General features: G+C 48.0%; 1 protein-coding gene across 7 annotated transcripts in view; it reads right to left on the bottom strand.

The window, feature by feature from the left end:
* LOC111251532 (nucleolysin TIAR-like) overlaps window positions 1-26,570 on the bottom strand; it is a 249,310-nt gene that overhangs the window by 160,782 nt on the left and 61,958 nt on the right. The window contains exon 1 of one of the 7 annotated variants that reach the window (XM_086991131.1): window positions 23,543-23,660. The exons of the other annotated variants lie outside the window; for them this stretch is intronic. The gene's annotated coding sequence lies outside the window, so the exon portion shown is untranslated. Of the gene's footprint in view, window positions 1-23,542; window positions 23,661-26,570 lie in introns of those variants that run through there. 7 annotated transcript variants of the gene reach the window in all.

The raw sequence follows: 26,570 nt of genomic DNA, 5'->3' as shown, positions 1-26,570 counted from the left end.
GCAGGTCGGATCTACTTAGAAACTGCAGGCGTTCTGCATAGTGGCGAGTTGGGACATGCTCGACCTAAGCGGTAAGGAACAGAAACCTCGTTGGCTGTGGTGTACAGTGTCGATTCAGACCAGGCTGCAAGAGGAATGGCTAGTGTGGGGGCAAACAGGCGCAGACTACAGTGGGTGGTTGCCAGCTAACCGACGCACCCTCGCAAATAATTTCATCCTCTTATAAATAAAACATGGCATAGTTTGTCCAAACTGGAGCTTTGCCCCAGCGTTCACTAAGCCTTCTATTAGCATCGACAAGCAGGCTCCAAGTGATGCGCCCACGTTCGGCGAGATGTTAGTTTAGACAGCTGCTGCTCCATGTTTCCCCTTCGACGACTATTGGGATATGCCCTAATAGTGTACGAAACCTTTGCCAGACTTTGCCCCCTAGATGCCTGCCGCTTCGCTGTCGCAGTCACTACAGGCGTAACCATTGCTCGCAATTTTCTCACAGGCACGCGTTCGTAGCCTCGTTTGGCTCACCCTTCCCTCATTTGTCCATCGATGGCTTTGGCTGGTAGTTCGCGACTCTCGCGTCTCGGTATCGCTTCAGTGTGTTTTCGGCAGACAACCCCGGTATTTGCCACCGGTTTGAACGGTTCTGGCCCGCCATGGCCGCCGCAGCGATCGTCAATGCCATCGTGCTGTGTACTACGATGGAAGCAAACCCTATCCGTCGAATATTTTTCCCGATCCAAAGCTACCGACCTTCTGCGCCTCAGAGTAGTTCATTCATAGCTGCATACCGATTAACATAATCAATGGACCTGCGAATCCTCTACTGCTTACTACGGTGCTGCTGCCGCTGCTGTTGCAACTGCGAGCATCGTTACCGGTAGTACAGTCTGCTGTAAGGACGCGGCCTGACGCGGTGACGCTGGCACTGGTAGCAGGAGTCTCCAACAACTTTTTATTGGCAGCTAGATTGGCGGATTTCGGCTTTCCGGGGAATTTGCGGGATATTCGAAGGGCGTTTGGTTAGAATTAGAGTGTAGGGAATCATCGGCATAAGAGAGGTCTTTGCCTTGTGGATTTCCGGACGCGGAAGCGAACGCCGCCGCTATCGTTATTAGAGTTAGTGGCAAAAAAAATCTTCTCGTACGAGCAGCTCTTCCTCGTAGTCCAGCTGGTCTACTGTCTACTAGCTAGCGCTATTGTGACTGGCTAAACTAAACAACTTTCGTCCCATAAAGAACGCTAGCGGAAGCTGGGCACTGGGTTGGCGTATGGCACATCATGGGTACTATCACCCCATTTGAGCCGGTTTCGTCGGTTGACGTTGGGGTCGCAGGCTGCCGTAGTGCGGGAAACAGCATTACATATTCCTACTTGTTGGCTGCTGCATGTCTGTCTTTTGCCTGGTACCCGCTCACTTGACCGCTGTTTGCCTCGGCAGACTTGGTGATACGTTAGTGCCATGCCATTTTGTGGAGTGTGGCATGCTATGCAACACAGTAGTGAATTTCAATACTGCAGCCGTGCTATGGCTTTTCGTTCACAGCAACAACAGCAGTACCCCCTAAGCTGAGATTCAGCTCAAAGGTGCTGCATATATTGCTGCATTTACATGTTCAACATACGATATTGTACGTACCGGAGTTAACAGTGGGTTCATGTTTTGACCCGAAACTAGTCTGCGCATTCTGCGTAATTTCGATACAAGTGCTGATATCGTTCTATAAGATGTAGTACTACTGGTATTCGTATGGTGTGTGGCCAGGTAATCAAAATCGGGTCGTACCTACACAAAATACATGGAAAATGGTGATTTCATTTACATAAACGTTAGGTGACTAGTATGTCGTGCTTTGACTTTATTATTTGAAAGCCATTTTATGTGAATTAAATATACGTTTGTGAGAATTAAATTTATGGTCGGCAGTACATGACGTAGGAATTGAGACCAAGCATCGTTAGGTCCCATCGTGGATCGTTTCCTACGTTTCTAGAAGTTTATCTCTAGCTCACACTCGAATACTATTTTATCCACAAACAAGGATTAATGAAAGTAGAACTACTATTATTTGTAAGGCCTGATAGCCATAGACCTATTTATATTGAAAAAAGGCCACGAGTCGCCATCCCATTGATGTTGATTTTTTGCATAAGCATTGTCAGTCAAGAAAACTACCAATAGCAATTTCATTAACCGTGCCGATGTGGAAGACGTTGTCACAGGGCATTGAGCAAGGCTACGGTGGGAGGGCATATAGGCAAAGTGGGAACAGGGCAACTCTACTTCAAAATTTGACCTACACTGCTATTCGATGAGAAAGTTCTATCGGCTAAGTAGCTCGCGCGGTAGTTTGCACTCCTTTGCAGAGGACAGTTTGCTCTCGGATCCGAACCCAGTCACCAGAGATCGGCAAGCTGTGATGGGGGACCCTGAAGCGAGTCATACAGCTATAGCCGTAATGGCAGGCTTGGGTTTTATGTTTTTGGCTATGAGTACGAGCATGCTACTACTACCGATTGGCCCGCTGTTCTAGGCTGTGACTGCACTGTTGCTTGTGAGCAGCACCTGTGAATAGGCATCTGTACCGTGCATCCGACAGCCCACTACAGGTAGTCGAGAAAGTTTCGACCGACGGCTGCTGAAGTCCACCGAAGTCCCGAAGGAACCACGTTTCGTTTTTTGTTGGATGAGTCCAACCAGCCCCTAACACCGTCGTCACGTCGAGAAGGTTACAGTTGATTCGCCATTTTCAGTTTTCCCTTACCCCGTTGGCCTTCATCAAACCTTTGGCCCCTTGGTGTTTTTATCATAATTATCATCTCTCTCTCCTTTGGATAGCTGTTGTCATGTTTCATTTCGTTCAACTATATTAAACTGGAGGGCCATATGATTTCGATCTCTCAAACGATAACAGCGATTTTGGACAGAAGCAAACCAACGCACGAATATATCTCATAAATCAGTAAAACTCGAAAAATGAAGAGGCTGGTCTGCTTCTAATGAGTATAGTGCAGAAACAGTGTAAGCTGTCCTTCTCTACGGTGGCCTTTACTCAAAAGGCTTAGTTGCAGATGCCCTATTCAATGCAGCGGACTAACATTAATTGCTTATTATTATATCTGGTAATCTACATTTTTCTCTGTCCGTTTCCAATGCGGCATTTTTCTTACCAATCGTCGAACCAGCGAACACAATTTAGCTGTGAAGTCGTTTTGAAATCACCACATTGGAAATATATATAATTTCCTTTGCACACTCGCTATGTTTTGTCGAATATCTGCTAAATGCATATGCTGACCTGCTTTATGTGCGCCTGCTAGATAAGGCGAGGATTACTGCGCAACCATTGGAACATTTAGCAGAGAAGAAGCGTCCGTGCACGCAGACTCAGCTAGCGCTCAGCGTATTCTAGCAGACTTGATGTGCCCCCGTACAAAACATCACTTATCAGAGTGACGCAGTTACAAAAAAACCAGATATACAGATATTTCTTCAATAAAAACTCACATGTGTCATCTTCTTCTAAACGTTGAAATGTTTCAGGTTTTGTGTTCAGAACCATCTTTGGGCGTTATTTTCAACCCTTAAAATGAAGTTGGCTAATTTAAGCCACATCGAGCATGACCGCTGTACAACACTAAGATAGACACCCACCGGACTGCGCATCTTATGTAAAAGTTAGTGCTTTGACTTTACACTATATATACATAAAGCGGCAGGGCATACCCATCAAATCTTTACTACATTTTAGGATTCCGATCTTTTTTCCATGCCATCAATTTGTCCAGATTTCTGTAAATCTATAAAGCAACAGTAAATTCACATAGTGTTCAGTATGGCGTTTGGAAGCAAACTAAATTTTAAACGTCAGTCTGAACATTATAGTATGATAGGCATCCCTGAAGCGCTCTCTAACCATTTGATTATCCGAAGCTTTTCGCAATCAAAATGTGTTCACGGAAGGGCGAGGGCTCCGTATCCATCGCGATTCTGGCCACATCCTTCGCGATAACAGCTCTGCCGCTGTGGCGGTGACTTTGTCCACTTTTCCCCCTGCTACTTCCGGTTTCTCTTCTTTTTCTCTGCCTAACGCCTTAGACCCTTTCCCTATCTTTCGATATGCCATTTTTGCTTACTTTTTACGCTTGGCGTAGGTCGCGCGGTCGTAGTAAGTTCAGGCGCGCCAAGCAACTTGCTCGGTGGCTCACAGTGTCACCGAGGATGGAGATGAGGACTGACTTTTATGTTCTGCCGTTAAAGAAGGAAAAGGCACAGTTAAGCGAAGAAACGAACAGTAACACTTGTAGGAAGGCTAAAGAGTAAAAGCTTCTAGGTAACTGACACATGGCTTGCACACTGAAGAATGGAGGCATATAGATCTCGCAATCGCTCGTGATGGACGGGGCGGGGATAGATGAAGGGAATCCCTGGAGACCCTGCATCGGTCGAGGCTTGGCGGAATAAAGGGAGGAAAGAGAGAGAAAAACTCAGCGGCAGGCGTGCCAACATCCAGTTGACACTGGTTAGCGCCTCGACTTATGCAGCCCAGAGAGTCAACCTCACTGCCATCACCTACCTCATCGCGTTCTTTAGGCTCTTCCTGCCAAATGGTAACAGAACCATTGTACTGTGCCAGTACCGGCGTAGTAGTCGAGTAGCGGGGTCGTAATAGCAAGAAAAGGACTAGCTGCGGCCGGCATTTTTGCCACTAACACACGAGACAACTATGAGACTGTTTCAGCGCCCGAGGGTAACGCAGTAGAGATATTAGATGCAGTACGCATAACGAGACAAGGTAGATGGGTATCTGTCAGGCTGCGCGGTGACTTGAGGAAGTAAAGTTGAGTACTCAGCAACGATAGACAACGAGTGGCAGAATAGTGACAAGGCGTTTCGGGTGCTTGGTTGGGTCACGGTCGGGTCGGGACAGTGGGATGAAGCTACTACTGCTACAAGGCCTCAGCTCCCTGCCCCTCGGTATAATAGAGCTACCCGATGGACGCGGCTCGTGAAGGTTAGTTGACGCGGAAAACGGGACGAGCGACGGAAGATGGTAGGTCTCACGAAGCGTCGTCATCATCGTTGTCTACTTTCCATCATCAAAAGGAAACTAACTCGTAGCCAGCTAGCGACCTGCTTTCCCTGTTTACACGATACGGGCTTCGCTCATGTCGACCATTTCTCTATGGGCTTGCGGAACCCATATACGCAGGACATAGTCCTACACACGCCATATCTTGCAATAGTGTGCCACTAACTGCAAGCATTGCCAGTGAACGTGCTCTCAACATCTCGCTTTACGCAAGATCGCGGCCATGTATAAACGGGTGGTCGTACAACAAGCCTAATATGGTCGGTGACGTCTACCTAGTCAGCACACGGAACCATTTTCGAGCAGATATACAGCACAAACATGGGTACACCAAAGTTCTAGGTCGGTATTTGTTTTGTATGATATGTAAGATCCACCCACCTAACAGTCGGCGGATCTTGTTGATTTCTAGTTTACTTTCTTTATGAAAATGCGGAAGAAACTAGCATACACACAGACATGGCTGTTACCTCCATTTTATATGTATACGTTCTATTATTTAAGTCGTCGCATGTACTCACTTAAGTGAGAGCTTTATGCTTATTGGTGCGTTTGCTAAGCGAGAAGAAGCGCCTTTTTCTGAAAAAAGAAATGTTGAATATATCGGTGACTTCAATTCAGGTAGTTCATTCCAGAGTGGGCCAGCTACTACGTTATTATAATAGTATTGACTTGTAGCATCAGTAGCAACAACTGAGTCCCTTTTGCCCCACGTATCCCACCAATCGCAAGCAGTGTTTACAGACGGTTGTTGTGCAACTTTCTTTGGATGCAAACCCATCTATCTGTCCACTCCTTATAGGGGGTTCTGTCGGTTGTTTATCCATACGTTTGAACGCCAACAAGATTACACTACTCCGTTCTGATTTCCGACTACCGAACTTGACTCATATCTGTGTCTTTCATTCAGGTTCTGTCATTTTCAACCCCAATCTTCAAATTGTTTTTGGGTAGTGTTGTTGTTGAGAATTCAGAGAATGGTGAAGAGTGGTGAAGCTCGTACTGCACGGCGCATATTCTTCGTATACTCAGGTTAACCACTGAACTGACTTTTAATTGATGAGATTATGATCGTGCGGTGTTGGCACCCTTATATGGAGAAGATTTCAAGAAAGACGGATAATATGCCCCTGAAGCGAAAGAAAGCTCCCTAGCTTTGTAGAAAACGCGTGTTTTGGTACGTGAACGACTGAAAGAGTAATAGAGAGGTGTCAGCAACAGTAGCATTAGCAGCAAAACGGACATTATTTTTAGCAGGCTTTGAAAGTCGAGTTTACATAGTAAACATATTCTGGTGCTTTTATCGCTAGTTTTACTGCTGGGTATTAGGTGAGTGAGACCCGAACTTACCGACGATCAGGTTAAGTGCTTAGACACTTCTAATTTTGTTGATCTATGTCCGCACTTAAGTGCGCCGAGAACTGCTAGTTAGCACTCGCTAGTAATTACTCCACCAAGCATGCTAGTACAACAAAAAAACGGTAAGAAAAGCTAAGAAAACAAATATCTCGGCCTCGTTTCAGCACACGCATGTACACCAATTATAAAAAGATGCCATCAGAATAGAGCACAGCCCTAGTTTGAATCTAAACAAAGCCCTTCTATTTTTTCATACCACAATGCAAGAAGGGCCTACATAGTCTGTTTGCCAAATGCGCAAGCGATCTTTTGCCGCCTCTGTAAGTTTCTTGATCGGCGGCGGTAGCGAAGCTTGTTCTAGCGGAATGACGGGCGTGCCTTCTGCGACGCGTTTTTACATCGGCGACGTGAGCGACAACGGTTGTACGAAACAGGGCAAGCGTCGTTCTATCGGCCGTGTAGTACCAGCGACGGCGGTTGCTGTCGTAAGCGACCCTTAATGTTGGTGTATCTCATCAAGCCCCACTGGCTTTCAGTTTGTGAGCTGCGTATCGTTCACCCACGATCAAACCCCTGGCCCCATTCTCTCAAAACTCTCGCTAGTCTCCCTCTTGTTTTCGCGCTCTATCTAGCTGGTTGCCTATCTTACTTTCTCTCATCGCCATACACCGCGCGGGTCTTTTCCTCGGTCTTATATTATTTTCGCGTTTTGTGTGATTGAAGCGTTCGGTCGTTCGTCAGTTGGTTTGCCTAACCGGCGCTTTGAATTTCTAGTAAGGGATTTTCGCCTCTGGGGGAAACCCAGGCCTGTTTGTTCGCGGAGTTTTCGTTGCTTCTTTGCTCTGTCAGTAGCATTTCTGGAGGGCGTTCCACAACTGCTTGCTTCAATATCAGTGTCTAGCTCCAAACAGCTTTTTGCTCTCCCGCTACTCTTTCTCTGCTGCTAATTGTTAAACCGCTAACAAAGCTTGCTTCACACATTGTTTTCTCCAAGACGCCGCTGATGACTATCTGCCAGCTATCCCTTTGCCGAAGCGCTTGGCGACCAACGAAAAAGAGAGCTATTGAGCTGCAGCAGTGATAGTTGCGTTTACAGCAGCGGTAACCACTGCAATGGCTGCACACGCACTAACCGCGTGCGCACTGCCGCCCCATTGGCGCTTTATGCTGCGACTCTGTGTGAACCACAATAGCGCTATAAATTATCATTATTAAAATAATACACTTTTTTTCGCTGGCTGTTCTCGGGGGCTTTTACCCCTAATATTTCTGCGGGATCGCATATCATCTAGGATTTGCTGGTCGGTGTTTAGTGCTTAGCACGTCGGTGTTAGCCTAGAGGCCCGAAAACAACGATGATGACGTCAATGGCTTCTTGTTGTGTCTCGTGCCGTCTTCCTTCTGTCTTTAGGACACCACAAAAGCCAGTTGCAAAGGAGTCTTTTCTCCCCACCGCACTAGTTAACGCGGGTGAAAAAAGAAGACGGGTATGCCACGAACACTGAATGCCCATTATGCAGTCTCGTTTTCCTTACAAGGGGTCTGCCACTTTTTTCTTCGTGCAGTTTTGTATGTCTCGTGCCTTCTCCCCCTGCTTGGCGACGCTGGCAATCTCTGTCCAAGCAAAAAGTGTTTTGCTGTCCTAGCCCATGCGTATATAGGGAATCCAAAGGGGTAGGAAACGAGTAAAAATCGCGGCTGGAAGTCCGAAAAGACCGGTGCAGGAGAGACCTATCCACCCAGAGAAGCTTCTGTGACATGCTTCTCCTACCGTCTCCATTCTCAATCCCTTGAAGTTCCTTCCCCGTTGAGCGTAGCGCGTTTTCATTGCCAACGTTCTATCCTACTCTTCTATAGCCAGGAGCCCCTCCAGTGTACCCCTTTTTTCCGTCCATGTTTTTTGCGCACTGCATATCCTTCTTCCGAATAGTGCCTCCTGAGAATGCTCGTTACCGTCTATCTAGCGAGCTAGCGAGTCCTGGCGGCAAAAGAAACCCAAAAGGCCTTTAAAATTCCTTTGTAGACAGACCAGACAGGGAGGCAGCGGGCAGACGGGGATGACCCCTTGAAACGATCGAATTTCTTCTTTCTTTGCCCTTTCGTTGTTTTTTTTCTTTGGCCCCCTCCAGCTTCGCTCGTTGATGTCCTTTCTTTTGACGTCTTTGGCCCCGAGCCACGAAGAGGCTACGAAGCGACGATCTAACGATAGGGGCTAGCCACGCCCACCGGACAGTACGCTTCCTTGGATTTACTTTAGCTATGCCGCTTTCGTCGCTGACATCCCCGTCGTTCTGAAATGTCCTCGTCCTTCCTGAAACATAAACTCGGCCGATTTCGCTTCGTCCACCCTTGAAAGTTCTTTTACGATGGCCGTGGAGCCGTGGCCATGATCCATGGAGCAGTCACGCAAAGAACTGGAGCGTCGAATGGAAAACGAGTGAAAGACGGCGGAAAGGGGAGCTAGGGCCTACCAACCGAACCATTCTAGCCAACTCAGCCGAGTCCTACTGCTAAGCGCACGGTTCGGCTGTACAGCTAAGGGATGAACGAAGATGGAATAAAAAGAAGAGCAGTCAAACGCAACTTAGCCACCCGCATGCTGGCAAGTTCGAACGGCTCAGCCACCGATGGCCGCGATGTTGAAGACGAACATGGCGATAATCTCGAGGAGAAATGATTGTGTAGTGAAACGCTTTTGGTGCTTGGATCCGGCGTGGGCCAAAAAGTTTACAGTAAAAGCTGAATCAATACTGCTGCCGTCGGCGAGCATGAGGAAGCTACCAGTTCTACCTCTTGATATTCTTAATAATATCGGCAATCATCTATATACTGCCCCCCTTCCCGCTGACAACGGATACCGTCCACAATGGATCAACCTCATTTATCTGACACGGCATCGATGAATCTGTGGATCAAACACGCAATCCAACATTTTACAGTTTAGTATTACTTGTCAGCTAGATCTGTCAACGTTTTACTAGGCCGAGCATTGGCTTCTTAATTCCTCTATAACTTTAATAGTTTAAAGGCTTACAATTACCAGTACCACAGAGTCTGCGCGACTATTGCTCAAGCGCATAAGCCCGTTGGAATTCGGTAGGGTCGGGCTCCAACAATTTGGGATTATGCCCTTAACGTTGCCATTCAGGTAGCGGCGGCTGTAAAAGTAGTCGCCAGATAAATGATATGGCACGACACCAGACAATCTACTTCAACAGAGCAGAGCAGAAGCAGTCTTTCATGACTTACGCAGTCGGACGAACCGACCTCTTATTTCCTGCTGGTTTCTCACCACTCGTCACACTTCGCTTACTCCTGCATCGTTGCCTCACTCCTTCTACTCTCATCTTCTTCCTTTTTCCCTCTTCCCTTTCTCAGTCGCTCTTCTTTCTCGCTTTCCTCTCTTATAATCCTTCATGCATTCACTGCTACTACTGGCGTTTGATTTGTTCCTCTTCGACCAACTGTGCCCCAACTGCTTGACCCTTTCATCTCCGCTTATGCTCTTTGGTCCCTGACACTCATTCCTTTGCTGCTACTGCTGCTGGTGAATTCGTTGCCGCTACAGCAGGCTGCCAGAAAGATTCTGTTCCCTCCCTGCCCGCTTCGTCTGCACGCATTTCCGTTTCCGGATAAAGCGGCCGGTTAGTCGGTTACTGCTGCAGCTGCTGCTTCTGCATGAGATATAGCTGATGCTGCTTGCCTTAGCCATTAAGACTGGCCATCATCCCCTTTTTGTGCTTTGCACGGAGAGATGAGGATAGAGTGGCCTCTTCTTTCTAGCCTACTGCCCTACACTGAAAGGACATGAAGTGCACTATCGGAGGCCGCTATTTGCCTTCTTGTAGATTCACCCAGTGAAATAGTAATAATAATAAATGTAAGCAAATAAGTACTGCACGAGACAATTCGCGCAAGTTCAGGTGTCACCCGTCACGTTTATCGCAATCAATAGATACACCTCTTGCTCGATCATCCCCTGTTCTAACCTATGTTATTCGGATGTGTGAACAGTTACCGTCAGTCAATTTTGCCTGTCGGAAACGTTCAGGAGTTTTCCTCGGGCCTTAACTGTTCGACGGTAACGGCTTAATATGGCACATGAATATGACTTTGGCAAAAACCGGGTACACCTGGCTACGGCATCTGAAGCTGACAAAGGCCATTTCCCTATTGGCCCAATGCATCGGCCACGTCTCGCCTCTGCCAATCCTTTCTTGCTTTCCTGCTGCCTTATGCATATTTTGAAGTCCGCCCTTACTTTTTCCAAAAAGGATTCAGCGCTCATTCTACCCATTGCTCCAGTACGCCAGCAGTTTCGCCGGCTACCACTCAACGCCATCGCTACTTCAGATGCCCGACGGCCACCCACTACCACCATCTACGTATTCGTAAACAAATGGCATCAGGCTAAAATTGGGGGTTAGGGTCACACCCTCGGTGTTACCTTTGGTGCCTCGGAGACACTCAGAGTAAATAGTCAAGCGACTCGGAAGCTAGACAGATGTCGCCATATCCGTCGCAAACACAAATATAAAGCAAAGAAATTACTGTAGTGTAACCCGCACTGCGTGCGAAGACATACCTGCAGGTGCACTTATATAAGTGTATACATACACAATCTAGAGATGGACGTCAGTCAGTCAGGCGTTGAAGGTGCAGGCAGCTTAGAAAGCACAGGGCTGTGTATTCTTCCTCGTCTCCTTTTCGCCAACTAGATGAGGATGTAACAGTTGTTCTCATGTGAACGCTTTGCGCCAACAATCGAAATAGGGCGAAGTAACAGACAGGTCATGATGATCCCGCCCTATATGCCCGCGTACACCCCTAATTCATTATCCGGTCTCGTCATTGTTTCTTTGCTGTCGCGGTGAGCCCGTCGTCCGGTTTGTCGAAAGCAGAGGACTTCGTTTCTCACCCGCATGGCGACCGTGAGTCGAGGCAGGTCGGGTCTAAGTGAGCGGAGACGCCAACGGCTACTAACGTACTATTGCTACTATCACCACAGCTACTGCGACGATTGCTGCAACATCATAGAGTGTGGCGCATCAGTATCGTACTGCTGCTACAGAATGCTAGCGCAAAGAGTTAGGGCTACTGGCCGCTGGTGAAAACTGCGCTTAACAACTTCAAAGACGACATTTGCTTGTATCGAGCGGCAGCGGTAGCATCGAGCTGCGTCCAGCTGACGGAGTCCTCATCTAAGTCGGCCTCTCCGCTAGGGAGGCTGTCCGCTATTCCTGGTTCGCCCTTGAGAGATGAGTCGGACCTGCTGCCACCATTGGAGTTTGGCCTAAGCTATAACACTAGGGGAAATCAGAGGCGCTACGGGATGGACTATGCTGGTGCAGTACTTTGTTACGGTCTTGTCGGGACGAGTCGGTGCGGCCTTTCCGCACGCGCCTTAATGAATCCCATAATTAGCTTGTCCCCTATGTTTCTGACTGACCCTCTAGCTCCCTGGCTTTGGCTGCCACCCTCGCGGCACTACCTTTCTTTTCTGGAACAGCCGGGGCACTGCATGGCCGCGACGCGGGACGACGTTGTCGGTCGGAGAAACGCCGATGATCCCGTGGAAAATTCCACTAAAGCTGTCTCTCGAATCATTTTCCTGCATTTGTTATTTGAAGCAACTAACAAATCAGAGAAAACTAAAAGAGATCGAAGGAACGGAGTCTTTGTTGGTAGCAGTGGCGCAGCCGATTCGACCAGCGTGTGATTTTACCCCCCGCCCGAATGCATGACAGCGTTAGAGGTACTATGAGAGTTAGTGCAACGGATGATGGAATTGTCACGTACTTTCACAAACCCAGGTATAGGTACAGCTATCTTTTTGAAAAAGGCCACATGCGAAACAAGCTGCTGTGTATTGTCAAGTCGTTAGGAGATCGCTGGGCCGAAGTCACTCTACAGGCACACGCGTGATCTTCTGCTTTGCTAGAAGACTTTGTGAAGGGGAACCGAGGCATGGCCGCTGGCTTGATTAGAGGAAGGCAGCTCCTTTTCCTCTTCACTCGGCTTTACTATGCTGCAGTGCTCAACAGAGTCATCACATTGAGACTATAACAAGTCATGAGAAAGAAATAGAAGTTTGCAAGTGAGAAAAATAGGGACCGGCAGAAGAAGGCCGAAATAACTCGCAAGTTATCTATTTGACTATTATACTACGACTATTTAGTAAAAATCACAGGCTTAGTAATGAGTTAGTTCATGTTTACCCACTACTGGTTGCCTTTCTCTAAGGTAGTAGTAACGTCCGCCAGGAACATCTCTCCAACTGTGACATATCTAGGAAGGCTATTTTTGTAATGATGTCATGAGTTTGTTATTGATGATCTTGTCTATCTTATTATTGTTTTTTGAACTTCGCTGCAATTTGTGCCTCTCGTGCTGAATATTTTCTTGATAACGACCTCCGTACGTACACGCTATTATTTCCGCTTTTTACACAAGAATCTGTACACATAAGTAAAATGGGTGCGCTTGATATTGAATCGGAATAACACCTTTCCAACGACGATAAAATATAAATCAAAAAACACTTGAGTGGAGGGAGTGCGCGTTGGAGGAGCTATAATATAAGTGGCTTCTGTCGTGGATTGCGGCGCGAAGGCTGAAGGAATGAAACAGTTGTTTTAGAATTAGAAGGATCCTGGCAAAGGGCAAAAACAACTTCTTTTATCTTTCTTTTTATATTACACCGCCGGGCAGATAATGCAATGGTTGGCGGTAACAGCTAGGAACATTTCAGAGAACGTCTTTGATTGGAAGTGAATCGCTTTGACCGTTCGTTTGGTCTTCGATATCTTCATCTTTGTTCTGTACGTGTAATTCCTTGGCTGTTTTGCATTTAAATCTAATTCGCGAATTAGGTTCTTCATCGACACAGTTTTAGGAAGACCCAGGTCAGCTGGTTGATCAGACGGTTAATCGGTCACCCACTGATCTCTCGGTAGGCCGGGCCAAGCCGAGGTAACAACTAGGCCCGTGACTTGCCTAACCTTTACTATATGGACCACCACCATTCGACGAATTTGCACTGTAAGAGCCAAGCCTGCTGTAAACTTGCCTACTGGCCTTCAAACCTCCACTAGGTCTGTCCCTACTGCCTCTTTTTACAATAAAGGAGTAACAGGGGTTCGGTGTGTGAGAATCAGCTGATTGGGAGGCAATCAGCAACTGATCGACCTGGGTAGCCAATATAAGATAGACTGGCTGGCCAACAATTGGCCCCCTGGCAGCCCGTTAGTTGGTGGCCTATCCTGCTAACAGCTCGTTTACTTGCGCCTTACTCTGTTCGCAGGGCAGCGAAAGGCTCGTCTGGACTGGCGTTGGCCTTCTACCTAAAGGACAGACGGACAGAGTTCTGTTTGCTAGCTGAAACTTGCCGTTACAACGGATACCGTACAACATACAGCAGGACCAACAGCAACGTTCGAAGATGTAGTAGGTGTAGTAACTGCAGCCGCGGTAGTGACAGAACCGAGGGTTGAAAAGGCCGAGAAGACTGTAGAGAAACGAAGCGAAAAAAAAAAAAAAAAGATGTCACCGAGGTGCGACTTTTCCTTCACTCACACTTAACTGCCTGCATCTCGATCCAACCCATTGGACCACAACTGCCATCCAACATGAACGAACAATTCATTGGCTGTACTTCTGCTGCGCTTACTGGCCGTCGAGTTCCATGACCCAAGGCATCGAACGAGGAACAAGCTGCTAATAGGAGGGCGGGCAGACGAAGCGAATGGGGCCGGAGAAAAAGAGAGGGCGTTGCGGAGCAGTATCAGTTTCTGCGAATGGGTCTTGATGCTTCTATAGCCTGGGGCGGCAGAAGGCCTCACTACATTGCTGGTGCTTTTTGCCGTTGCTGCTGCTGCTGCCTTTCCGTTATATTATCTACGCCACTGTGAACTATGTAACCTGCAACGATCGAGGGATGCCGACGCCTTTTTTGTTCAAAAGTCTTCACTCACTCAAAACACTTCAAAAACCAAACACCAATGCGAGTGGAGGAAAAGAATCATGGAGTTTGTTCTCTGTTTGAAACATTCAGCGTCGAACGTTCTCGTTTGTCCGCTGGTTCGTCCTTCTCCCTTTCGTTGATCTAACGCCTGTTGTTGCTTTTTATTGGCTTATGGTCTTGCTGTTCCTTCCACCTACACTTTGTATTGTCTAATATGAGTTGTAGCAACTCTTTAAATACAGGTTGGGTGTGTGGCAAGCACAGGCTGCAAGCGTTTAAATAATTGAAGTTATCGTAATTACTGAACAGTGTTAGTTGGAGACCTGTGAATACATAGAAAAGCAGCACGCGTGTCAAGTGTGCAGAAGCGATGTCTGGCGGAGAGTACGTGAGGCACTATAATATTACATTGTCGTATTTTGTACACCGGCGTTCGTTAGAACAATCAGTGCGGCAATGCTGTTTAGATGAAAAATCACAGAGCGTGGTTCGACAGACTACTTACTAAGGATACGCCGTTATGAGACATCACATACGACTGGGTTTGCCGATTACAGACAGATAATAAGAAGCTAGGAAAGCTAAGGAACCATATCAGTTGTGGGAATTTTCCAGGAACGGGTTTTGCAGCTAGATAAACGGAAGAGCAGAGGAAAACGAACCCGCTCTGATGAAATCTAGCGCTTTCAGCTTTGTAGAAAGACATGAGAAAAGTGTTTCATAATATGTATATTTACTCAAAATAGATTTACTCTATAAGAAAAAAAAAGTAGCGGGGAATTTCGAGAGGAAATTTCTCTGGTGTAGAGGTCACTCGACTATGATTTGATGCATGCCATGTCGATAGCTCTAATAGTTCTATATAATAGTAGGTTAGACAAAGTGCAAATACCGGTCCTCATACAACCTTAATATATTGGCTACATTTATGTGCAACTAGCATAAAAAACGACGGAACCAATCCAGGTGACCAAGCATATACGTCAAGCCGTCAGACGCGGACAATTCACGGGATTTCTGTTGTAGTGGAAGGGTCATCCTGTGATGCCTTCTGGGGACAGTAGTTACGGTGAATAACAGAATCCTATAGGTCTATAGTCAAACGTGAAAAGGCCTGCAGCAGGATAATGGCTGCTATACTTTTCGCGTGTTACGGGCACAAGGGGCAGTGTTGGATGCCCAATATCGGTGCCAAAGAAAAAGAAGAAGCATTGCTCTTAGCTGTCGCAAGACTTTTTCTATTGATACTAAGCGGGACTCATCGTTTTTAAGGAATTGGTCATAGAGCCCCAGTACTGAAACTGCGATGGTCTGCTCTTGCTTTCAGCTCGAGTGCTGCCGTCATACATCACCGTGATGTGCTCAGTCTCCCCGGGCATATCGTTCCCCTATGGTCACAAGTTGACCATATGAAATGGCTAATCGAATACCCATATATATAACCGCTAATTGATTCAGTCTAGCGTGTATTTCTCTGTAAGACGTATTACGAAACAGACATTTTCGGATTAAGACTTGCTAGAAAAACAATGCAACCTTATCCTTGCAAGCGGTAAGGCTCCTTTTTTTTAACGCTCCGATTTTACATTGTTTGCGTGAAGTGAGCAGAAACATTTGTAAGCGCTGCCTGGTGCTTTGTAGGACAAAACAGATCTCTATATGCTTCTTATTCGCTCTCTCATTTGGTATGTCCGAAGAACAAACATCCGTTCGAACTCCGTTTTTCTTTTAGTGGCCTCTGGCAAATGGTCATCACTAGCCTATTGTAGCCAACACATTATATAACGTGCCTGTCCACGGCATTTCACCTGTATAAGTAGCACTGCTCAGAAAATAGCGGCAGGAACCAGGCCCCGTCAACAGATCTACACATCAAATGAGTAAGAAGGAAAAGACGTGTAATGATGTCTTGTACAAGCGCAGTTATATGCTGAGTCCGGCCTGCTAGCTACTCAAGTCATCTTTAGGCCTGGGCTTTCTTTGGGTCGTCTTTGCTTTTGACCACCTCAAGTTTGTGTCTTTTCTGCTATCTTCCATTGCGCTTGCCTTCGGCGGTCTGTTGAGCGCAACACAGTGGCAGTCATCTTTAGGTACGGCCATACAGTCACAGCGGTCCTTGGTAATGCTTGCGGTCATTGATGCCGACTGCCTCAGCACAAGCGAGCGAGGCAAGAAAGCGACTACCACAAGATAAAGCGAAGCGAAGGCATTATAAATAAACGACAAGTGAGAGGATTTTCTTCAACTCGGGAGCGCTCTAGCATCGCCGTAATAGTGGACAGTCTGCCGACCATCGTGTACAGGTTTGCAAACCCATATCTGCGGCAGGACCAGAGCGGTTGTTCTGAAGCGCCAACTACGCTGTGCGAATAGCCGCTTTTTCTGGCTTACTAGTCGCTGATCCCTAGTTGCTGCTGTTGAGATAGAGGAACAGACGGTTGGTGTATGAAACTAGCACACTATACTTCGCCAAGAGAAGAGTGCAAAATAAAGGGCGTGAAGAAAACGGCGATTTGGCACTGTTCATAGAAGCGGTCTCACAAAGAAGTTGTGGGAGGTAAGGGCCTATGGACGAGTGGCATAGTGGGGTTAAGAAGTCGTAGGCGGAGACACGGCTGAGCGGTAGGTGGCACTAGCTCCTTTTACTTGCTCAGTCCCTCTCGTGAGTCGTTGGTGGCAGGCAGCGGAAAAGGAACGATACTGTCATCTATTTGGACAAGACTCGCCTCCGGACAAAAAAGGAACGGACAGACAGAAAGACGTCGTTATCTGCTATGCGCTGAGAGTAAACGAAAGCAATGAACCCGGGGGCGACGGAAGCAGCCGCTGGAAAACCCAGCACATTGACCGACACGGACGGGAATGGAAGGGCCGAACTGAAGTGTGACAAAGGCATCATTTCAACTCTATCCGCCTCGTCCGTGGCGCTGGCGTCAGTCCTGTTCGTCATATTCTGCTTGTGTTGCGGATTTTTGAAATTCTCAAGCCATACGTACGCTCAAACCCACAAGTCTAAAGAGATGTTTGTATTTTTGCAGTTGCAGTAGAGGCAAAACGCATTTGCATATTGGAAGCAAAATACGGGTATTGACGAATACGCCATCGATAGATCAGTATGCATCTCGCATTACGAGAATCATATACATTGGGCTGGCTCCGATGCTGGTGTTTATACAGCTGGCTATTTGTACAATGAATTGTTTATTCATTTATCTTGGAATGCAAAGACGTATAGTTCGATTCATACGTATAAAAACTCATATAATCAATCACGGAAACAAGCACAACGACTTCTTTCAGTTATTTGCGACTGCAACACTCCTTTGATTGTAAGGACCGGCGGTGATCGTACGGGTACAATGTCCCCGTTATATTCAACTTCAATGCGCATACGAACGAGCTCGTCCTGTTCCTGTTGTGGTTTGTTTCAAAAGTAGTATCCGGGCTTACTTGCAAGAGCCGGTGCAGTGCTGTAATTACTTTCTTTCGGAACCAGCTTGCAAGAACGAACGGCCGACGTGCGATTCTAGTATGCAGTGTGTCTCCAGTTGCTTCTTCTGCCGGTACTGCTCCTGTTCCGAGTACATCACGCGCGATGGCGCCGCCAGATCCGCCTCTCATTGGCCGCACCATTGCCTTTGTCCTCGCCTTCGTTGTCGTCATTATGGACGCGATGTTGTTTTGGTAGTCATTCCGCTTATTCTTTGCCTTTTTCATCTTTGCCATATGTCTCTCTCATGGGATGGCACTGACGTAAGACATAGGAGGCGAAGTGAGACGGGGCAAAGAAAAAAATGCCGACACCGAGAAGGGGAAACCGCGCCGAAGAATAAGTTGCCTTTTTTGATGCGGGAAGGATTCAGATGGATTCAAAGCTACTTCCACAGAAAATGAGGGCACTGCACAACAGCTAGCTGCGCTGCCGCTTCGCTTTGTCCTAGTTGCGCTCGCTTGTCTCTCTGCTCCGCCACGTAAAAGCCCCCCTCCCTTTTCTTGCCTCGTGTCCGCGTTAGCATGCCTTGCCATGCCGTACTTAAATGTACTAGGAGTTATCTGCGCTCTTTGGTACGTGAGGCGCCGCTCTGAATTCTACTGCCGCTACAACAAACGAGTAGTAGCGAGTAGAAATGGGCGGAGAAAAAAGGAAACGTACTGGAAGAGGTGGAAACAGACTAAGGAAAAGAAAAAGATAGAACGCAAGAAAAAGTATGCGCACTCTCTCCTGAAACTGCTGCTACTACCTCATTCGTGAGACGCCAAGGCATCCCAAGAGCGGTTGCTTGCTGCCCGCTCCTCTCCCGTGGTGGCAGGTTTGCGGGGCCGACAGGCTGGAAGGACCGAATAGGATACAAACGAGCCGAATTATTCACGAGACGCTATGAACTCCGCAGCTGAATAGTCAGCAGTTGGGGGCGGCGCAGAAGCACGATTTTAGTACATAAGCCACAAACCGTATAGTGGTGGCAGCGGCAGCAGTGATGATAATCACAGCAGTGGTTGTGGCCGTGATCGCGGCGGGATTGGTGAGCTCCCGCCACTGACCCAAGCACTGCCCATGTGAAGAGCGTCACCACAAGACTAAGCCCTCACCAGCCAAAGTAGTTTCGGCACAGCATTGCTTGCAAGGGCGTTGCTACTGCCATTGCTACATACTACTGCTGCTGTCCGCTAATAGCAGCCGGTTTATCTTCAGCCTTCTCATTTGGACCCACCGACGAACTGATCTCGAAAAAGCGGGCTTGGAAATAACGGGGTTAAGCACGAAAAAAGGAAGTACTGCATACAGAAAGAGAAAAGAGACATGAGTGTGGCTCCTGAAGCCGCCGCCAGCAGCGGCCCATCGGCTCCGAATCCCCCTGCTCTCATCCACAGCCGCCATTCCTGTTGAGGATGGTCTTGACTAGCTCTCCGGCCCGTGCTTCTGCTGTGATTGGATAGGACCAAAATCTGGCGATTCAGTGGCGCTGGCTAGAAGAGAAACGAAATCGGTAGTAGTGTAATACAGACCAGCTCAGTGCATAGATCCGAAAGCCAAGCCATTAGGCCGCCAAGCCAAACAGTTCTTGCCTTGGGTGCCTAGCAGTCCCGTAGTGGAGGACACAGTCCCTTTTTGATGATCCTGATCCGCCTTCAGTGGCAGCAAGCCAGCTACATTGCTTCGTTGGCCGGAACTGAGCCATGACCTCCTTGACTTTGAAAATGAGCAGATCCATTTAGACTTCCGCTTTTCGGGTGAATGGGATTTGAGGCTGTTGAGGCTTCTGAGGGTGACAGGGGTTTTATGCTCCATGGGGAAAAATTCGGGAAAGCGGCTTCTGGAGGCCGCAAGGAGCGCAGAAGGATGTAAAAGGCTACGAAAGGAAGGCCCACGAAAGGAAAGGGAGAAAGTGAGAGCGAGAGAAGGAGGTTGGGAGGCTGATACACGGACAACCTCGCTAAGTGGTGAGGAGGCCACCAGGGGCAGCCAAGCCTTCAGGGCTGCTACTGCCATGGCGAAGAATGGTCGACGAAGTCATCGGGGGTCGTCGACTGTAAAGGCCGGCCGGCTAGCCATCACATTATCGTCCGACGGAGGGTGGCACACCACAAAAACACTGACCGTGCTCCTTTTGAGCGATACAGACGAATAGGCGACGAGGGCAGCAGCAGCCGAGAAGGCGCGCTTGCAGTAGCGACAGAAGTATAATTCCAAAGCTAAAGAGGGCACAAAACAGGAGCCGAAAAGGATATGAAGTTGCCAAAAAGTAAAAGGCAGGACGACCAGCGGTTACAACAGCACAAATCAAGGCCAGAGACTCGAACCACCCAGAACGAGCAGGGGAACGTGAGCGGCAAAGAAAGATAAACGAGACGCGAGGCAAGACACACAGACAGAACCTTAACGAAATTTTGCTGTCAAATGCCGTCTTTCTGTCGGAACCGTGTCGGTCATGCTACGCTGGTTCGTTCGACAAGAGGCATGGCTTAAGGCACAAGGCTTTTCTGAATCTTGCCTGCTGCTAGTGCCTCCAAATTCACACGCGATCGTGTAGCTGTTGGGCTCACTAGTCCAAATGATAAAACTGTACGGGTTTTGGATACTCTGTAATGTCCTGAGAGTACACACGGGTTTGCTAGCAAGATTAGAGATTCGCTTTGCTTGCTTAGGAAGGGTTCTTGAGATCGTCCATCCCTGAGAGTGATCGGACAAGCTTTGCGGCTGCTCTGTGGCGACGGTCGTCACCGGAACCTCTATCGAATTTAGCTGGTCAGAGAGACAGCAAGCCATTCGCACAGTTGTTCCGAAGTCGTCGCTGCGTCTGCTCCCTAGGGAATAGCGGTACCGCTGCGGCGATAAGCTACGACGCGTTTTAACGGCGGCTTTAGCATCAGGAGTAGAACGGAGAAATGTATGGCAACAACAGCACAAATATCTACCCTCCTGCTGCATATGCAGCAACCGATTCTCCTTTACAGCCAGTTCTACTCTCGCTATGCTAGTGCGTGGCTGTTGTACGCATCAGTGGTGTTGACGGCTGCCGGCGAAAGACAGAAGAGCTGCGAGAGATACAGACTGTGAAGGCGTTTGTACACAAGACACGAGCGACCATCAAGTGCACAATGACCCTCTGGCTGGATAAGCGCTCCGTAGTATTCGGCATGTCCGACAGCCTAGTTCGCTAGTCAACCAGTGAGTCTGCATGCCTGCCTGCTTCCTTATAGCCAGCGGCCGACACTAGTGTTGTTGCTGCTGCTAGGTATTTGGCTGAAAAAGGAAAATTACGACGTGAATCTGGCTGGACAGATGGGGAAGTAGCTTTTGTGATGGTCCGGAACGTAACTCCTCCGCGCTGACTCCTTTCGGAGACGTAGCCTCGCTGTTACCTCTTCTGTCGTTAGCGATGTTGTTGCTGGTAGCCGGGTGCAGCAGCAGCAAACCCTTCAGAAGTTTGCTTCTGGCCGATTCGGGCAAGCAACGAATGCGCAAGCAAGCGTGATACGCAGATTAAATGTTCTACGTTCGCCTAGCCTTTCTTGTCGCAATGTCACGATGTATCTTCAGGATGTCGCCATAGTCTTTGATGCTATCGGCCATGGCGGCTTGTTGGTCGGCTTCCGTCCGGCGTGATCACATTTGCACGAAAGAGTCACCGCCGGCTTCCTTCGACTTTGTGGCTTATGGCGGTGTTCTTGGCGATAGCGCGTTTGCTGCTTGTGGCAATAGCGCAGATTATTCTGCCGTTCGATCTTGTGCCATAGTGAGAGGCAGACAAGCAAGCGTCAGGAGAGCAAACAGGTGGATAACGTCAACTCGGCTGTGCCTCTATTTGTCGTATTCCAGCTTTGCTCCCAGAGATAACGGTTTGGCCGCTGTTGCTGCTTCTTATGGCATAGAAAACCAAATAGATGGAGAAATAAAGCACGTCTGTATTTCTAGCCGAAGCTGTTGTTAGTGCTGCTGCTAATGGAGCGTGCTTAACTGGGAGTGCTATGTTCCCACCGCCACCAGCAGTTGGAAGGAAAATACATAACCTACCATTTGAATTTTGGATTCTTGGTCACGTCCGACCACGGCCATTTCCTTGCGTAGCTTCTCTTTGTTTTTGCATTTTCCCCTCTCGTTTTTGTTCTCCCTTTCTCGCGTGTGTGTTATTGCCGCGACGAGAATGCCCTTGAGTTGCTTTTTGACGTTTATTTCATAGCCGGTTCCAACTTCGCTCTACATTGTGTTATCCCCCTTTATTCTGGTGGTTACGCAGATACGTTGCGCATGGCACAGCAGCACTTTACTGCTTAGCGTGTAATTCTTGTCTTCGGCTGCATTTGGGCCTGCTGATCTTACCACCTGCTTCCGTCGTGTGCTCTTCTGCAGATTCCTCAGCTCTTACCGTTCCATGTTATCCTTTGCCTCTTCTATAATCCCGTTCGACTCCATTCTAACCTTTTAGCCATAGTATGCTCCTGTGCGAGTTCTAGACAAAGAAAGACATCCTGGGATAACGGAAAGAGGGATCGACAGCACAAAAACGGAAAGCGTTACCCAGGAGGCTGGCCAGTCAGCTGAGCGGTCAGCGAGTGAGCGCATGATAGTCTTAATTTTAGCGTCGGTGCTAACGATGGTGGAGGTATCCCATTGATATTCGCACATGATTGCAGCGGGAGTCCTGCCACTCGTGTTGCTGCTGCTGCTAGCTATAAAGGCACACACCAATTGATAAACTACATGCACATCCACATATACAGGGGTTTGCAGACTTTAGGCCCTCGCCGGGAAGCTGTGATGATTATAGAGATGACGGTGGCAAAAGTGAAAACAGCAGTGGTTTTAGCCGTCGATGAGAACTAACGAGGAATTAATTCATAGGTGGCTGCAACATACGAAGTGGTAGAAGTAAATCAAACGGAATAAAAGTATTTACAGGGGGGCATCAATGCGAAATTTGTCGTAAATGCTATACGAATATACAAAGTGATTGTGACCCTTGCTGTGGTTAAACACGTATGGTTAGCCTGCATGAGGCCAGCTTCACCTTCACGGTCATCTAAACTAATGTTCAGTAAGCCAAGTAAACGACAGATCGACAGTCAACCAAACATATCCGGAGAGATCGGAGATTGTTGTGAGCACTCCTGCAGAACATTGGTTGATCAGCTATGATTTACAGATCAAAGGACAGATCAAAAGACAAAAACAAAAGGTGAGATGCTGCTACTAGCGCCAGCACTATTTTTTTTCGTTGGTCTTCTTCTTCATTCGGTCCATCACGTTTATAGGAAACGTCGCAATCGCCGCAAATGGCGACCTCGCTCTGGATGGCTTTGATTCGATAAGACATGATAGAACTGTCTCACTTCCTAGAAGACACGACAGATCGTCGCTTTGCCTTTAGTCTCCTTTTCGCGGATCGCTGCGCAATCTTTGGAGAGCAGTGTCATTTGGAGGAACGTAGACGCCCGTCCGTCTGTGTCCAAAGGCCGCATAAATGCCACCGCTAGCAGCAGGAAAAGCGCAAGTCGTCTCTCAAACTAGATTCGGCTGTCAAGGGCTTGGAGTTCTGTGTGCTCGAAAGGCATGAAAACAGCGAACGGCTGAGGCTGACGAGTGGCGCTGGAGGAAAGGTAAAAGTAGGTTTATGGTTTGTGGCCTAACCTTGTACTCTTGTTCTTATTCGTGCAGTAGTGGAAGAACGTATCCTCGTTCTTGTACAGCAGCAGATTTATTTTGTTGTAATGCATACGAAGGCATGTGTTGTCTTGGCTTTTAGTCCACTCGTAATGCCAGGGCTGAAAGCGTCAAGGGAGGCCAACATTGAGAAGCAGCATTTGTGAAATTGTGTCATATATTCGGTTACGTTTTTTTACCTATAGTTATCTAGTAGTATTCTATGGATCGTCGTCGTTCATGTTTTTTGCTTTGTTTTTGATTCGTTCGATATCGAAAAATTAGCAGTCATGCGATTAAACTGGAAATTTTAGTGGGCAAAAAACAAACGAGGGGAGCTTTGAGCATGTTTTTGACGCGCAGCATTTTCGCTCAACTGCCTCGCGCTTCGGTTATGTGTGCGCGTGTATGCGCTATTCCTTTTGTATACTCTGCAGAGCATCGAAAATGAAAATGTCATGCCAACATCACGTGGATACTGGTGCTGATTGATCAGTCGCATCTAACAGGGGTGCATTTGGCTTTTCGTCTATACATGGGTCCGAAACATGCCGATCTCATTTTCTGCACAACTCGCTGCGTAAGGAGTACCTGATCTTTGAACAAGTTGGTGTCTTAGCCGTCATCCTTCGCTGCTACTGCTGCAATTGCTGCTTCATACTTAACCACGTATCTTTGTAGAGCATTTTCCCAAAAGTTAAAGTTAAGAGAGGTTAGCTACTGGCTGTTGTAGCAAGGTGGTAATGCCTAGTCTTGTCTTCAACCGACATGGCAAGATCCCATCAATTTGCCCATTCGTGTCGACTACAATTGGAAGAAGGCACGCTGACGTTTGGCTCGCTTGCTTGCTGTTGTTGTCTGGTCAAGCTGCCGAAGTTACGCAAGGGAGAAAAGCTTCCCACTAAAACGACTGCCACGGTTACCGTTTGACTAAAGCGAAGTGCTTGTGAGCACTGTATAGCTAGACTTCATTGCCCGACTATTCAACTCTGTTTGGCTGTAGTCCCAGATAAAATAAACAGACCGCGGTAAAGATGAAGAAGGCTCCCGAAAGGCCGAGGGGGAAGGAAAAGGCAAGATAACCAGGACACGTGCAGAACATGATCGAGTAGCTACGCTGAGAGAATATGGCCTAAAAAGAACTTGAAGCAAGCAGTCCGTTATTGTTCCTGTGTTAAACAACTATCTTGCTGACGTCGGGAATACCAGGGCATTTTCGGTCTGTTTGTTCGTTCGTTCGTTCGCGTCTCGTGCGAGCGTCCACTAGCTGCTACTGGATACAACTGAAAAGATAGACTGTCTGCGGCTAGCTGAGCAGCAAAGACGGAGGATAGGTCGTTCCAGCCTAGTTGAGTAAATGTAGCCTCCGACTGGTGACATAGGTTGGCTGGTTATGGTAGCGCCTTACAGTAAGGTGAAGGAGATGGATTTATGTGGGTGAGGACTAGGAAGAACCGCATCAGAACATCAACCCTCTGCTAGGGTCGCTATCCAGCCATCCAGCCAGTACAGTTGACTTCTTGCTTGCGTAGAGACTCGAGTCCTTTGGAGTCAGAGTCCGAGTCTTCCTTGAGCCGCCATGGCCATGGCTTAATTTCGTGCAGCCACCGGGGGCCACTTCCCATCATTTCTGGTGGTTCTATCCCATTCGCTTCTCATTGGCTTCCACTGCGACTGACGCTGTCGCTGTTCCGCGGCTGTCGAGGTTTGTAGCACCATGATGGGGATGAGACCGGCGGCCAAGCGAAACGCTAGTCTCAAAGGCTTACGAAGCTTTTGAAGACATCGTAAGGAATGCAACCCCGCGGCAAGAGTCGGTCGCTTCTCGGGAACTAGTAGTAATAATAGTACGGGATATAGCAGAGTAGCGAGACTAGTGATGAACGGGACTGAGGGAATGGGCCGGGGTGCCATCAAGAAATAGATGGCGTCTGTCATATAGTGATTGTAGACTACTGAGAAAAAACGCGCTCTGCTGCCGGCCGGACCGCCGTTGTCGCTTAGCAGGATATCAGCGGGGGTTGTTGGAATGATGCTGCCGTTTCGGCAGGCTGAGGCTCGGGGGGCTTGGGTGTTGGTGGAGTACATGGACGCCACTGTGCTTTGTCCTTCCTTCCCCTGATCACAAAACTCGGGTAGGTCACTGGCGACGGCCCTTGTGACGGTGGCCGTGGCGACAATAGCACCAGTTCCTCCCTTTGCCTTATCTTACTTTTTCCTTCTGCATGCCCCCTTTCGTCTTTCTCTACTACCACCGTTCGAAGTGCAAAGGTTCGTCGGTAATGATAGTCATAGCGCTAGCGACGACCATCGCAAACGAGTATTTGTAAAGTTTTCAACGAAGAACAACCTAAGTAACCCGCAAAAATAGTGAAAGACCCGTTTGCCTCTAGCTGTTTAACGCTAGCCGGGTGGCCGTTGCTTGCTTTGGCTGACTGGCTGTCTTGCCTGATTGCCCCACAGGCTTCTGTGACCACCCATACCACAGTTAGTTTTGAAATACAGCGGCGACTTTAGCAGCCGTACTGAAGTCGGCCGTTACTAGTGTTGCTGCTGCCGAAAAACGGCCTGCGTCTGGTGTCGGAGTGGTGTCAGAAAGTAACAGCGACAACACGAGCAGCAAAAGCTGGTGTCAGGAAATACTGTGGAACAGTCCTTCGTGAAATATCAGGGCTAGCACAGCGACTGCGAACGCTTTTGCTGCCTTCGTGAGGGCTACTTCATAATATCGTCTCTTTTGGCTCTGATTCGCATTTTCTTGGCACATCTCGTTCGCTTCGATCTATAGTGGATATGTTACCACTACTGATACATGTATGTAAATATAATGAACTCCTATATGAGTTCATTCAGATGCCGGCCTTGGCAGTTAGGGGAGCGGGAGGGATCGTCGAGACGGTTGAGCCAAACATTGTCTCTGTCACAAATGCTATCTCCAGGGCCAGTAGATTATTATGGAGATGCTGATCGCAATGTTGTGATGTATTAAGTAAGAGGAGTGCAAAGATTGAAACGG

Source organism: Varroa destructor, unplaced genomic scaffold (genome assembly GCF_002443255.2).
Source record: "Varroa destructor unplaced genomic scaffold, Vdes_3.0 BEIS01000005.1, whole genome shotgun sequence".
Classification (NCBI taxonomy): Eukaryota; Metazoa; Arthropoda; class Arachnida; order Mesostigmata; family Varroidae; genus Varroa; species Varroa destructor.
The sequence above is the reverse complement of the archived record's forward strand: the minus strand, read 5'-3'. Positions and strand labels throughout refer to the sequence as shown.